This window comes from Oncorhynchus mykiss, chromosome 8 (genome assembly GCF_057628025.1).
Source record: "Oncorhynchus mykiss isolate SJ-2025 chromosome 8, ASM5762802v1, whole genome shotgun sequence".
In the NCBI taxonomy this organism is placed as follows: Eukaryota; Metazoa; Chordata; class Actinopteri; order Salmoniformes; family Salmonidae; genus Oncorhynchus; species Oncorhynchus mykiss.
Genome location: NC_143029.1, coordinates 6,688,515 through 6,704,003, shown reverse-complemented (window position 1 = coordinate 6,704,003; position 15,489 = coordinate 6,688,515).

Genomic DNA, 15,489 nt, shown 5'->3' with positions numbered 1-15,489 from the left:
AGAAAGAAAAAGGAGCGGACTATCGGGACGATCCTGTCTTGTGCCACGTGATCGGGAGAAACTGGGAGGAACCATTTCCATCAGTCAGGATCTGAGCTGCCGGACAGCAATCTAATCAGACCTACATACTGATCAGGTCCAATATTCATCCTCTGCAAAACTTCAAACAGGTAGTTCCATTCTATGCGGTCAAAAATCTAATGAAGCCTCCACTACAGGTTCTTGGTCATTCTCAACATTATGCATAAGAATATGGGATCTTTTCAGGATATAAAATAAACCTATCGAAGAGTATAATCATGCCTTTTAACAGGGCAGCTATGCAGAACCCAATCTTGGAGACCTCAGAAAATGACATATCTGGGATTGCAAAGTCCTTCTTATTTCCTTAAATCATCTTCTGATATTATCAGGAGATGAGCGGTTTCTTACAAAGCCTGTTCGGTTCATATCAACCAAGTCAGGAAGAACCTTATCTAGTCTAAGAGCTATGAGTTTTGCAAGAATCTTATATGAATACAAAGCAGAGGATCTTTCCCAGGTTTTAACGAAATTATGATCAGTGCATGTTTTCGTGTGTCTGGAGGAAGTTCTGTCTCTATGGCTAAAGTATATAGTTAAACATAGTGCAAAAAGGGATCAATCAGTTTGGGTGAAAAGGATCGATAGAATTCAACAGGGAATCCGTCTAACCCTGGTGATTTTCCCCCAGCAGTGTTGAAAATGGATTCCCTAATTTCCTCTGATGTAATCTCTTTCTCCAAGTACAGTACTCTCTATCCTCATCAGTTAAAGCTTGTAAATTGAGTTTGTTCAAAAACTCATGCATTGTGGCATGGGCATCCTCTTCAGTCAATGTTTCATAAAACTCCCTTAAAGACTAGATTCATTTCCTCAGGACCCTGAACAACTGTGTTATTGGGCAGCTAATAAATCTACTAGCCTCCTCTCGCCTTATCTTATCTTATCTTATCTGCCAAGCAAGCAACTTTCCTGCTTGATCTCCATGTTCATAGTAGTTTTTTTTTCACCTTCGTGCATTTTCTGCTTTGTTGGTCGTCAAGGTGTTGTATTCCAATCGCTTTGTCCCCAAAAATGTAATGTTGAGTCGTTAAATTACTAATTACTATGATAAATTTTTTCATTTACATATTACATTTACATCTCTAATTTCTTTTTCCAATGAACCTACTTGAACCTTATACATCTTACCATCATCACCTGAGGTAAATACAATTATTTGACCCCTCAGATACGCAAGGAGAGCTTCCCATACAATTAGGGGGGAGGCAAAGTTGTTATTGGTGCTAAAAAAAATGTCAATATGACTGTTCAGAAATGTTCCAAATGTGGGATTATTTAGTAAGTATGTTAGTAAGTATGTTAGTAAGTATGTTAGTAAGTATGTTAGTAAGTATGTTAGTAAGTATGTGCCAAACCTCCACCTTCCTGAGGGTGGTTGTGTTTTTCTGACTGCTAATGAAGCCAGTAGGGCAGAATGATCTGATATAGATTTTGGCAAATACTTACAACCAGTAGTTAAACTTCCCTGCAGGAATAAGAAATATGTTGATTGTACAGTAAATATATGGACAGGGGACTAACATACGTATTCTTTGAACCTTTTGATTGTGAAATCTCCATACGTCTACAAGTCCAGAATCTTTCATTTATGCTTTTAGCATTTCAGCTGCCTGTGTGAGGTTGATACTATTCGAAGAAAGGTTCGGTATCAAGTTAGCATCCCCTGAAATGATAATCTCTGATGACGGGCAGGTTAACGTCAAAAAAGATTCTCTGTAAAATGTAGGATCATCATGGTTAGGCCCATACACATTCACAATGGTAATGGGCTCAGTGTTAATTAATGAAACCTTGAATCATCACAGACCTTCCCCCTTTGTCTTTAATCTGAGTTAGTAGCTGAAAGGGGCAATGCTTATAAATGAGAATGGTCACCCCTCTTGCTCGAGGCGTGAAAGATGAATAGTACACTTGACCCTCCCACTCTCTCTTCAGTTTATCATGCTCAGAGTCAGTCAGGTGTGTCTCCTGAAGAAGAGCTATTTAAATCTTTAGTACCCCTAATGTTGTGCGATAATTGTATAATTATTAGGTGCGAACATCAATCAATCAATCAATGTATTTATTAAGCCCTTCTTACATCAGCTGATGTCACAAAGTGCTGTACAGAAACCCAGCCTAAAACCCCAAACGGCAAGCAATGCAGGTGTAGAAGCACGGTGGCTAGGAAAAACTCCCTAGAAAGGCCAAAACCTAGGAAGAAACCTAGAGAGGAACCAGGCTATGAGGGGTGGCCAGTCCTCTTCTGGCTGTGCCGGGTGGAGATTATAACAGAACATGGCCTAGATGTTCAAATGTGCATAGATGACCAACTGTCACGCCCTGACCAGAGAGAGCTGTTTATTCTCTATGTTGGTTAGGTCGGGGTGTGATTAAGGGTGGGTTATCTAGGGGAATTGTATATCTATGTTGGCCTGGTGTAGTGCCCAATCAGAGGCAGCTGTTTATCGTTGTCTCTGATTGGGGATCATATTTAGGTAGCCATTTCCCCATTGTGGGATCTTGTCTAGATATAGTTGCCTGTGAGCACTACTCTGAGCTTCACGTTTCATTTGTTTGCGTTATTGTTTTTGTTCGTTGAGTTTTCTATTCTATTCCAAATAAAAGGGATGGAAACATATCACGCTGCATCTTGGTCCAATCATTATGACAAACGTGACACCAGCAGGGACTAATGATAATAATCACAGTGGTTGTCGAGGGTGCAACAGGTCAGCACCTCAGGAGAAAATGTCAGTTGGCTTTTCATTGCCGATCATTCAGAATGTCTCTAGAGAGTTGAAAACAGCAGGTCTGGGACAGGTAGCACGTCCGGTGAACAGGTCAGAGTTCCATAGCCGTAGGCAGAACAGTTGAAACTGGAGCAGCAGCACGGCCAGGTGGACTGGGGACAGCAAGGAGTCATCATGTCAGGTAGTCCTGAGGCATGGTCCTAGGGCTCAGGTCCTCCGAGAGAGAAAAAGAGAGAGAGAAAGAGAGAGAATTGGAGAGAGCATACTTAAATTCACACAGGACACCGGATAAGACAGGAGAAATACTCCAGATAAAACAGACTGACCCTAGCCCCCCGACACAAAATACCGCAGCATAAATACTGGAGGCTGAGACAGGAGGGGTCAGGAGACACTGTGGCCCCATCCAACAACACCCCCGGACAGGGCTAAACAGGCAGGATTTAACCCCACCTACTTTGCCAAAGCACAGCCCCCACACCACTAGAGGGATATCTTCAACCACCAATTTACCATCCTGAGTCCGTGAAGACCATTACAAGCAAGGCACTGGAGCCCACATATGCCTCAAAGAACTGTAAGGCTAGCAATAAAGCCAGCGTCTCTTGTTCAATTGTAGAGTACCTTGACTGACAAGAGTTGAACTTATGGGAGAAGAAACTGACGGGCCGATCCACTCCGTCTTCATCTTCCTGTAAGAGAACCGCACCCACCCCCACTATACTAGCATCTACCTCCAACTTAAAAGGTTTGTCAAAGTTGGGGGCGGCAAACACTGGGGCACTACAAAGTAGCGCTTTAGCGGACTCAAAAGCATAGTAACAGTACTTGGACCACTTAAATGGTACCTTGGGACTAAGCAGAGATGAAAGGGGAGCTACTACCGTCGAGAAATTCTTACAGAATGTACGATAGTACCCTACCATCCCCAGGAATCTGCGCAACTGGCGGGGAGTCGTGGTAGCAGGAAAAGCAACAATTGCTTCCAATACTGGGCGTCCCACTTGTTTCCCTAAGTAAGTCACAGTAGATGATACTACCTCTGCTGTAACCAACCAGATCTCACAGTCTCATGTCAGAATTAGACGTTCATCCATGTTTCTCAAACGTAACATTTTGAAGTTGTTTCAAGTTCAGTTCAGGCATTGACTCCAAAATCTAAAGGTTAGGCATTAACTCTGAATGGTTAAGGTAAGGATTAAGGTTTGAGAAAGGCTTAAAAATGTTCTATCGCAGGATTAAAACTTGCAACCTTTGGAATCAGAGGCTTACACCCATCCTCCCTCATCATGAAACTGAAACCTACATGAAGGTAACAGCGCTCTCTGTTGCCCCCTAGTGGCCGCTTTACACGTCATCTCCCTACCGTCCTCAGACATGGAAGGACGTCGAATACTGACTTGTATCGCGGGTGATCTGTCTTCTGTGACAGTGGAAAATCATTAGAGATGATACCACCTCTGTCTGTAATAGTGGAACACAGTGCTGTTTTTTTTTTTGATGAGGGACAATTTAAAAAAAATGTATGAGCATGGTCTTATTTCTACTACAGCATGTTGGATGACTTGTCATTCATATTCCATTCACCCAGTGTAATGTAACATCAATAGGTTCAAGCTACCTACTTTATGATACTAAAATGTTCCCTATACCCATCATGAGGTTTCTACTACCTAGCCTATGAATGAAAAGTTTACAACGTAGGTGCACACAAGTCGAAAGAAAGATTTGAGATGACAGACAGTGACACATTCAACACCACCTTGCACACTCTGGCCTGCGTTTAGCTTATCTAAGGTGTAATCAATTAGTCCAGTAGCAAACGAGAGTTTGCATTTTTATCCCCGTTTCGTTTGCTTCCGTTTAAGACGAAATGATGCAGTAAAGTTACAGTGTATAGTCAGTAAGCAGTCGGGCCCCGGTGGCAATACATTAGTAAAACCAAAAGCTTACCTTGACTTAGCAGAGTTCCGGTGTTGTGTTGGGATAGTCATAGGGTGGCAGGGTAGCCTAGAGTTTAGAGCGTTGGGTTAGAGCGTTGGGCTAGTAACAGGAAGGTTGCAAGTTCAAATCCCTGAGCTGACAAGGTACACATCTGTCGTTCTGCCCCTGAACAAGGTAGTTAACCCACTGTTCCTAGGCCGTCATTGAAAATATGAATTTGTTCTTAACTGACTTGCCTAGTTTAATAAAGAAAACATAGCCAGCTAGCTAACATAGCGTCCCTCTGTTATAGCCAGCTAGCTAACATAGCGTCCCTCTGTTATAGCCAGCTAGCTAACATAGCGTCCCTCTGTTACAGCCAGCTAGCTAACATAGCATCCCTCTGTTATAGCCAGCTAGCTAACATAGCGTCCCTCTGTTATAGCCAGCTAGCTAACATAGCGTCCCTCTGTTATAGCCAGCTAGCTAACATAGCGTCCCTCTGTTACAGCCAGCTAGCTAACATAGCATCCCTCTGTTATAGCCAGCTAGCTAACATAGCATCCCTCTGATATAGCCAGCTAGCTAACATAGCATCTCTCTGTTATAGCCAGCTAGCTAACATAGCATCCCCCTGTTATAGCCAACATAGCGTCCCTCTGTTTGAGCAGTGTTTGATTAACTAAACTAGCCATCTAGCATTTGGTAGCTAATTAAGTGAAACTGAAAAGTAAAAAAAAAATACGAAGTCGCTCTCTTGCTCCTCCTTAATTTTTGAAGAAATTAATTTGTTGAAAACTGTTCAACTATTGTTTTTCTCTCTCTTTGAGTCAACTACTCACCACATCTTCTGCACTGCAGTGCCAGCTAGCTGTACCTTTTGATTTCAGTGCTAGATTAATTCTCTGATCCTTTGATTGGGTGGAGAACATGTCAGTTCAAGCTGCAAGAGCTCTGATAAGTTGGAGGACTTCCTCCAGAAGTTGTCATAATTACTGTGTAAGTGTATGGAAGTTTGGCGAGAACCTAGAGCCTCCTAGGTTTTTTATTGAAGTCAGTGTACCCAGAGGAGGACGGAAGCTAGCTGTCCTCCAGCTACACCATGGTGCTACCCCTACAGAGTGCTGCTGAGGCTAACGTAGACTTTCATTGCAAAACAGTGTGTTTTAATCAATTATTTGGTGACTTGAACATATTTAGTGTAGTTTTATCTAAAAGGATAATTTCCTCAATGTTTAACCATTTTATTTTTATGAAATTCACTGAGGAGGATGGTCTCTCTCCACTGTTGGAACAGCAATCTTCCCAATCTGTCCCCTGCATTCATCCATGAGAGAGAGAGAGAGAGAGAGAGAGAGAGAGAGAGAGAGAGAGAGAGAGAGAGAGAGAGAGATAATCCTCTTATCATTAGTAAGGTAATTGCTGCAGACAGGGACATTATCCCAAGTATCTCCTCCACACACATACAAGTTATTTTTTTCCATTCTCCCTCTGTCTGTCTCTCTCTCTCTCTCTCTCTCTCTCTCTCTCTCTCTCTCTCTCTCTCTCTGTCTCTCTCTGTGTCTCTCGGTCTCTCTCTCTCTCTCTCTCAGTCTCTCTTTCCTGCTCTGTTTGTCTCTCTCACACATACTCCTCTCCAGGCGAAGAGACAGTGAGGGAAGTGAGAGAGAAATTGTGGATTTGAGGTGCAGCTACCGCTATTAATTTGTGGTGAGAGGCAACAGCCGCAGTGTGTAATGTCCTCACAATACAGATTACCACAAAGCTTTGGCTTCCTCTGTTGACTACTACAATCTCCGGGCGGTGTGTGTGTGTGTGTGTGTGTGTGTGTGTGTGTGTGTTCCATTTCCAGTGCACCCCACAGTGGAACCAAGTAATTTAGGAAACTGCTGAGTGTATCTAACTTCCTCCACAGTCTCCGAACAAGTCATAAAAACAACTAATTTGCAATGCTTTCTGGGTCTACCACACCGTGTCACCCAAATGGCACCCCCTATTCCCTGTATAGTTCACTACTATAGACCAGAGCCCTATTCCCTGTATAGTTCACTACTTTTGACCAGAGCCCTATTCCCTATATAGTGCACTACTTTTGACCAGAGCCTTATGGACCCTAGTCTACAGTAGTGCACTAGGATATTGTTTGCCATTTGCAATGCAAAACAGGATCTTTTCTAGTCAGGTACTGAAGAGGATTTGCCAATATTCACCTCAGAAATGTAGATAAAGACTCCCTTTCACAAGTTTATTGTCTCTGGAGGCCTCTTCTATCTGAATGAGATTCTCACTAAACTTACTGAAAATCTGAAAATGGAACGTTCTCTGTATCTCTCCCAGGTCAGACGTCAAGCAGGAAATGCTTTGTTTGTACCACTGAAGCCTTTCCAGTTTAAGTAAAATAAAATAAAAATGGGTGTTTCTCTGCTCAGACTAACTTCACAGTGTCATTACATCGGGCTCAAAGACTAACTTAATGGTGTCATTACATCGGGATCAAATACTAACTTCATGGTGTCATTACATCGGGCTCAAAGACTAACTTCATGGTGTCATTACATCGGGCTCAAAGACTAACTTCATGGTGTCATTACATCGGGCTCAAAGACTAACTTCATGGTGTCATTACATCGGGCTCAAAGACTAACTTCATGGTGTCATTACATTGGGCTCAAAGACTAACTTCATGGTGTCATTACATCGGGCTCAAAGACTAACTTCATGGTGTCATTACATCGGGCTCAAATACTAACTTCATGGTGTCATTACATCGGGCTCAAAGACTAACTTGTCAGCTGGACCCCCCCGTGTAACTTACGTCATACCGTTTCCTGAGTCGGTTCTCACCGTGGCTCGAACCCAGGACCTCTGGGACCCAGAACCTCTGGGACCCTGGACCTCTGGGACCCAGGACCTCTCTCAAACACACGTGACTGCCCTCCTTACCCAGTCGTGCCACGTATTCAGCGTTGCAAGTGGGGACATTTTAGGGTGAGGAGAGAGTTCCCCACTTCCCTAAACGCACTGAAATAAAGTCAATTAACCAATAGGAATTGTAGTTCCTGATTACATGCAAATGAGTCAAACCTGTGAGATGAAGACCGTGTATATCTTTGTTGTACAACTATTACATTGAGTTAAAACAGGAAACAGACAGAAGTGCAGGTTAGTTAGCAGACTATATCAGACTTTATTTCTATAAGAGTCTGAACAAACACGGGGGATAATCAAGTTCCTCCACCAGGGTTATGTTTGCTCTGTAAAGGCTGGTTTAAGTCAATGTTTATTTTCATTCAGTCAGGATACAGCAAACTGGCACCAAATTCTCTCTCTCTCTCTTTTCTATTTCTCTCCATCTCTCTCTGTCTCTCTGTGTCTCTGTGTCTCTGTGTCTCTGTGTCTCTGTGTCTCTGTCTCTCTGTGTCTCTCTCTCTGTATCTGTGTCTCTGTCTTTCTGTCTCTGTCTCTCTGTCTCTGTCTCTCTGTCTCCCCCATCTCTCCACCTCTCTCTTTCCCTCTGGCTCGTTCTCTCACTCCATCTCTCCCTCTCTCCTTCTCTCTCCCTTTCATCCTGCCTACCTGCCTCTTGCAGTGAATTGTGATCACTCAGGTTGTCTGGGTTAGAGGGTCCCCTATTTCTAGTCTAACCAGCAGTTCTGACTGGGCTAGAGGGGGTCCCTTATTTGAGACAGAACGTGCTCTAACGATTCCTAGATTATGCATGGGCCCTCAGATCCTCAAATAGTTCTACAGTTGCAATATTTAGAGTATCACGAACTGGCTGCATCACCTCTTGATATGGAAACTGATTGGTGTCCGGCCGCAAGGCACTACAGAGGGCAGTGTGTACGACCCAGTACATCACTGGGGCCGAGCCTCATTTCCTCCAGGACCTCTATACCAGGCGGTGTTTCAGAGGAAGGCCCTAAACAACTTAATCCACCCAAGTCATAGACTGTTCTCTGTGCTAGCGCACGGAAAACGGTGCAGATGCACCAAGTCTGGAAACAACAGGACACTGAACAGCTTCTACCCCCCCCCCCCCCCCAAGCTATAAGACTACTAAATAGTTAATTAACTAGCTAACCAAATAGCTACCAGGACTACCCAGACTGACCCTTTTGGCACCAACTCTTTTGAGTCAGTCACATTACACTGCTGTTGCTGTTTATTATCTATCCTGTTGCCTAGTTACGGTCTCTGCTACTGTTTATTTACTATCACTTTATCTATACAGCATGTACACCATTGCCTTGTACCCCTGCACATGGACTCAGTACGGATACCCCGTGTACATATAGACAAGTTACACTCTTTGTGTGTTTATTCCTAATGTTGTCTATTCCTATTTTTCAATTATTTCTCTATTCTTTCTCTCTTCGTAGTTAGGAAGGGCCCGTACGTCCGCTTTTCACTGTTAGTCTTCAACTCTTGTTTAAAGAGGTATGTGACAAATAGAATGGAATTCTATTTGATTTGATCCTTGACAACAGTTGTCGTGCGGCGTCATCCCGTTTTACACTGTAGTTTGCCGAGTCCCATAGCAACAGCGCAGTGACTGAGGTTTGGTGCATCTAGGCACAAGAGAAGTTGTTTAATTTCACCTCTTTCTGGTGAAGTTTTGTTCTTGCCCAGTGTCTGCATCGGTAAAGATAACACAGGCATGTCTAGCAGAGGACAGGAGACTGGAAGGACAGAAACAGCAATTAAAACAGTTCACATGCCTATATTATCAAAGTCCTGCTAGTTCTAGTCTCTGTTAAACCCCAGCTTGGTATTGTACTCTTTGGAAACTGTCGGGAACAGATGCCCGCACGCACGCACACACACACACACACACACCCACTCATCGGGGAGAGAAATGGTACTGTAGCAGCACAGAGAAATGAAAAGAAAGAAACATTGGGGAAACTCATCGTCTGTCCGTCCGTCTGTCTACAAGCTAGTGCTTTGTCTTCAGGGGGTTCAGCTCCAACGCGTGGGTTTGCTGCTCTGCAGGGAGCTCTGAGCACAAGGCTCTCACCTTCTCTGTGGATTGGCTATGTGGTAAAGAAACACAAGAAGCAAATCTTGCAATGTCTGCAGCTTCCGATGTGAATATGACAGACATTAAAAACACACACACACACACACACACACACACACACACACACACACACACACGCACACACACACACGCACACACACACACGCACACACACACACACACACACAGGTAAAAGAAGTGTGAAACAAATCAGTTTTATATTATATTTCCTCAGAAAAAAATGACCCGACTGTCGACCCTGTTGCCAGCTCCATGACTAGTCAACCAGAGAGAGCTCCACCGAGGGCTGTCGTGTGTGTACGTTTGTGGTGTGCCAGAGTGTGTTCTTGTTTCTGTGTGTTATATAATAAGTGTGTGTGTGTGTGTGTGTGTGTGTGTGTGTGTGTGCGTTTCTGCATGTGTGTGTGTGAATGTGGTCATGCGAGGGCGCTGTCTCTCTGTGTGTCTGTCAGAAGTCATGTTGCCCTTTTTCCCACTGATTGTTCTTCCTCTCCGCTGGGCTCCCACAGCGGACTGATTCAATGCCTCTCGGCTCCCACAGCTGACTGATTCAGTGCCTCTCGGCGCCCACAGCTGGCTGATTCAATGCCTCTCGGCTCCCACAGCTGACTGATTCAGTGCCTCTCGGCGCCCACAGCTGGCTGATTCAATGACTCTCGGCTCCCACAGCTGGCTGATTCAATGACTCTCGGCTCCCACAGCTGACTGATTCAATGCCTCTCGGCTCCCACAGCTGGCTGATTCAATGACTCTCGGCTCCCACAGCTGACTGATTCAATGCCTCTCCGCTCCAACAGAGGACTGATTCAATGCCTCTCGGCTCCCACAGCGTACTGATTCAATGCCTCTCGGCTCCACAGCGTACTGATTCAATGCCTCTCGGCTCCAAAGCGTACTGATTCAATGGCTCTCGGCTCCAACAGAGGACAGATGCAATGCCTCTCGGCTCCACAGCGTACTGATTCAATGCCTCTCGGCTCCACAGCGTACTGATTCAATGCCTCTCGGCTCCACAGCGTACTGATTCAATGGCTCTCGGCTCCAACAGAGGACTGATTCAAAGCCTCTGGGCTCCACAGCGTACTAATACAAAGCTTCTGGGCTCCACAGCGTACTAATACAAAGCTTCTGGGCTCCACAGCGTACTAATACAAAGCCTCTGGGCTCCAACAGCAGACTGATACAAAGCCTCTGGGCTCCCACAGCAGACTGATACAAAGCCTCTGGGCTCCAACAGAGGACTGATTCAATGCCTCTGGGCTCCCACAGCAGACTAATACAAAGCCTCTGGGCTCCAACAGCAGACTGATTCAAAGCCTCTGGGCTCCCACTGCAGACTGATACAAAGCCTCTGGGCTCCCACAGCAGACTGATACAAAGCCTCTGGGCTCCAACAGCAGACTGATACAAAGCCTCTGGGCTCCCACAGCAGACTGATACAAAGCCTCTGGGCTCCAACAGAGGACTGATTCAATGCCTCTGGGCTCCCACAGCAGACTAATACAAAGCCTCTGGGCTCCAACAGCAGACTGATTCAAAGCCTCTGGGCTCCCACTGCAGACTGATACAAAGCCTCTGGGCTCCCACAGCAGACTGATACAAAGCCTCTGGGCTCCCACAGCAGACTGATTCAAAGCCTCTGGGCTCCCACAGCAGACTGATACAAAGCCTCTGGGCTCCCACAGCAGACTGATACAAAGCCTCTGGGCTCCCACAGCTGACTGATACAAAGCCTCTGGGCTCCCACAGCAGACTGATACAAAGCCTCTGGGCTCCCACAGCTGACTGATACAAAGCTTGGGCTTTCGGCTCGTTTTACAGGCTGTGAACCGTTAGAATAGCAAAGCCGGGACTCAGACATCCAACTGGAATTGCACTGGACATCACCACAGATCCATGAAACACTACAAAGGCCCCACAGGCAGCACAAAGAAACAGGAATAAAGCTAGGGGTTCTCTCTCTGGGGTTAAACATGCACCGCCACACACACACACACACACACACACACACACACACACACACACACACACACACACACACACACACACACACACACACACACACACACACACAGAGAGAGAGAAAGACACACATACACACTTCAGGGAGAGAAGATAAGAGGATGCCGGGTGCTTCAGAGAAAAAATAACATTGTATTGGTCACATACACATATTTATCAGATGTTATTGCGGGTGTAGTGAAATGCTTGTGTTCCTATCTCCAACAGTGCAGTAATATCTAATAATACACACACATACACAACAATACACAACAATGCACAACAATACACACACATCAAAAAAGTTAAAGAATGGACTTGAAAAGTATATAAATATTATGTTGGGACCCAGAGTGCACATATGTACACATATGAGAGAGTCTAGAGGAAATATGAAAGCGACAGACAGAGATCAAGAAAGGAACATGGGGAGGAGGAGAACGTGAAAAAAAATACAAAGTTGAATATTCATGTGATCATCTGAAAGGCCATGACAACAAAGATCCTTCTCTTTCGTAAGCCAGCTCCCACCCACCCACCAGTCAGGGCCGGATTAAGAAATCCGTGGAACGCTTTCGATACCTTGTAGAGTCCATGCCCTGGCAAAATAAGGCTGTTCTGAGTGCACAAAATAGGTTATGCAACTCAATATTAAGAAGGTTTCCTTAATGTTTTATATATACTGCATACATCCCTGTATATATGTATATAAACTCAGCAAAAAAGTAATGTCTTCTCACTGTCAACTGCGTTTATTTTCAGCAAACTGAAGATAACAAGATTCAACAACTGAGACATAAACTGAACAAGTTCAACAGACATGTGACTAACAGAAATTGAATAATCTGTCGCTGAACAAAGGGGGTGGTCAAAATCAAAAGTAGCAGTCAGTATCTGGAGTGGCCACCAGCTGCATTGAGTACTACTCTTCCTCATGGACTGCACCAGATTTGCCAGTTCTTCCCGTGAGATGTTACCCCAGTTTTCCACCAAGGCACCTGCAAGTTCATTTCTTGGGGGAATGGACCTAGCCCTCACCCTCCGATCCAACAGGTCCCAGACGCGCTCAATGGGATTGAGATCCGGGCTCTTTGCTGGCCATGACAGAACACTGACATTCCTGTCTTGCAGGACATCAGGCTCGTGGCATTGTCATGCTGGAGGGTCATGTCAGGATGAGCCTGCAGGAAGGGTTCCACATGAGGGATGAGCATGTCTTCCCTGTAACTCACAGCGTTGAGATTGCCTGCAATGACAACAAGCTCCGTCCAATGATGCTGTGACACACTGACCCAGACCATGACGGACCCTCCACCTCCAAATCGATCCTGCTCCAGAGTACAGGCGGTGTAATGCTCATTCCTTTAACGATAAACGCAAATCTGACCATCACCTCTGGTGAGACAAAACCATGACTCGTCAGTGAAGAGCACTTTTTGCCAGTCCTGTCTGGTCCAGCGACGGTGGGTTTGTGCCCATAGGCAACGTTGTTGCCTGTGATGTCTGGTGAGGACCCGCCTTACAACAGGCCTACAAGCCCTCAGTCCATCTCTCTCAGCCTATTGCGGACAATCTGAGCACTGATGGAGGGATTGTGCATTCCTGGTGAAACTCGGGCAGTTGTTGTTGCCATCCTGTACCTGTCCCGTAGGTGTGATGTTCGGATGTACCGATCCTGTGCAGGTGTTGTTACACATGGTCTGCCACTGCAAGGACAATCAGCTGGCCGTCATGTCTCCTAGTAGCGCTGTCTTAGGCGTGTCACAGTACGAACATTGCAATTTATTGCCCTGGCCACATCTGCAGTCCTCATGCCTCCTTGCAGCATGCCTAAGGCACGCTCACGCAGGTGAGCAGGGACCCTGGGCATCTTTCTTTTGGTGTTTTTCAATGTCAGTAGAAAGGCCTCTTTAGTGTCCTAAGTTTTCATAACTGTGACCTTAATTACCGACCGTCTGTAAGCTGTTAGTGTCTCAACGACCGTTCTACAGGTGCATGTTCATTAATTGTTCATGGTTCATTGAACAAGAATGGGAAACAGTGTTTAAACCCTTTACAATGAAGATCTGTGAAGTTGTTAGGATTTTTACGAATTATCTTTGAAAGACAGTGTCCTGAAAAAGATACATTTATTTTCTGTTGAGTTTATATCATATGCTACAGTAGTCAGTAGAAGTAGAAGTACAGTAGAAGCAATAGGCTACTCACAGTGAAGGCTGCTGTGCTCGTTGTGGCAACAGCTAATCTCAAGATGTTTTATTTATTTTACCTTTATTTAACTAGGAAAGACAGTTTTAAGAACAAATTCTTACTTTCATTGCACGCCCAATTTTTCAGTTTTTGATTTGTTAAAAAAGTTTGAAATATCCAATAAATGTCGTTCCACTTCATGATTGTGTCCCACTTGTTGTTGATTCTTCACAAAAAAATACAGTTTTATATCTTTATGTTTGAAGCCTGAAATGTGGCAAAAGGTCGCAAAGTTCAAGGGGGCCGAATACTTTCGCAAGGCACTGTACATATATATATTTCTACATATATAATATATACTTCATATATAATATACACACTACATACATTTTCTTTATAAAAAATAATTGTAAAAACATTTTTTTTTTACTTCCTCTTGGGCCCCACAAGGGCCTGAGCCACGGGGCTTCAGCCCCAGTAAGCCCCTGCATTAAATTGGCCCTGTCTACAGTATCCCTTTCCACAGATCTCCAACCCCTCTCCCCTGCTAAACCGATTCTCATCCCCAATTCAGAGCCTGGGCTGTGGGACCTGATCATGCCTCTCTCCCCTGTAGCCTGTGACGCTCCGGGGCACTAATGCAAACTCCGTGTGTAATATGATCAGGGCTTAGTGGAGCCAGGAGGCCTCGGGACAGTTGTGGTGATGATAAGGGCTCCTCTCTGATGTGTTTGTCCGTGAGTGTTTGGGAGGGAAAGCAATGCACGCACACACACACACACACACACACACACACACACACGTATGATACATACATGCAAAAAGGCTGTATTTGACAGTAACACACACCCAATCAAATGTTGACAATGTTAAGGTGTTGACATGAGAAAGGCCCCCTACTTTCCCTGTGCAGTTAGTACAAGCTGACCCCCAATAATCCCTTCCGGCTGTTCTTGTTAGTTCTCCTGCCTAACCACACACACATACACACACACACAAAATGTCCCTAATATTGGGATCTTACCTACCTGCAACACCCACCCTGTTTTGCACCGCCACCACGTAACCATGGCGACTGAAAGGACCCGTTTCTTGTGTCGCACCATATTCAGGAGGAGAAACTTCTGTGGCAATAGAGACAGGTGGGCGGACAGTTGTGGGTTCCACTCATATAAGTGGCAACCAGGTAAAAAGCCACTCAGTCGCAAATCGCAAGATGCTACTCTGTAAATACAGCTAATGATGCTACTCTGTAAATACAGCTAATGATGCTACTCTGTAAATGCAGCTAATGACGCTACTCTGTAAATACTGCTAATGACGCTACTCTGTAAATACAGCTAATGATGCTACTCTGTAAATACAGCTAATGATGCTACTCTGTAAATGCAGCTAATGACGCTACTCTGTAAATACAGCTAATGACGCTACTCTGTAAATACAGCTAATGATGCTACTCTGTAAATACAGCTAATGATGCTACTCTGTAAATACAGCTAATGATGCTACTCTGTA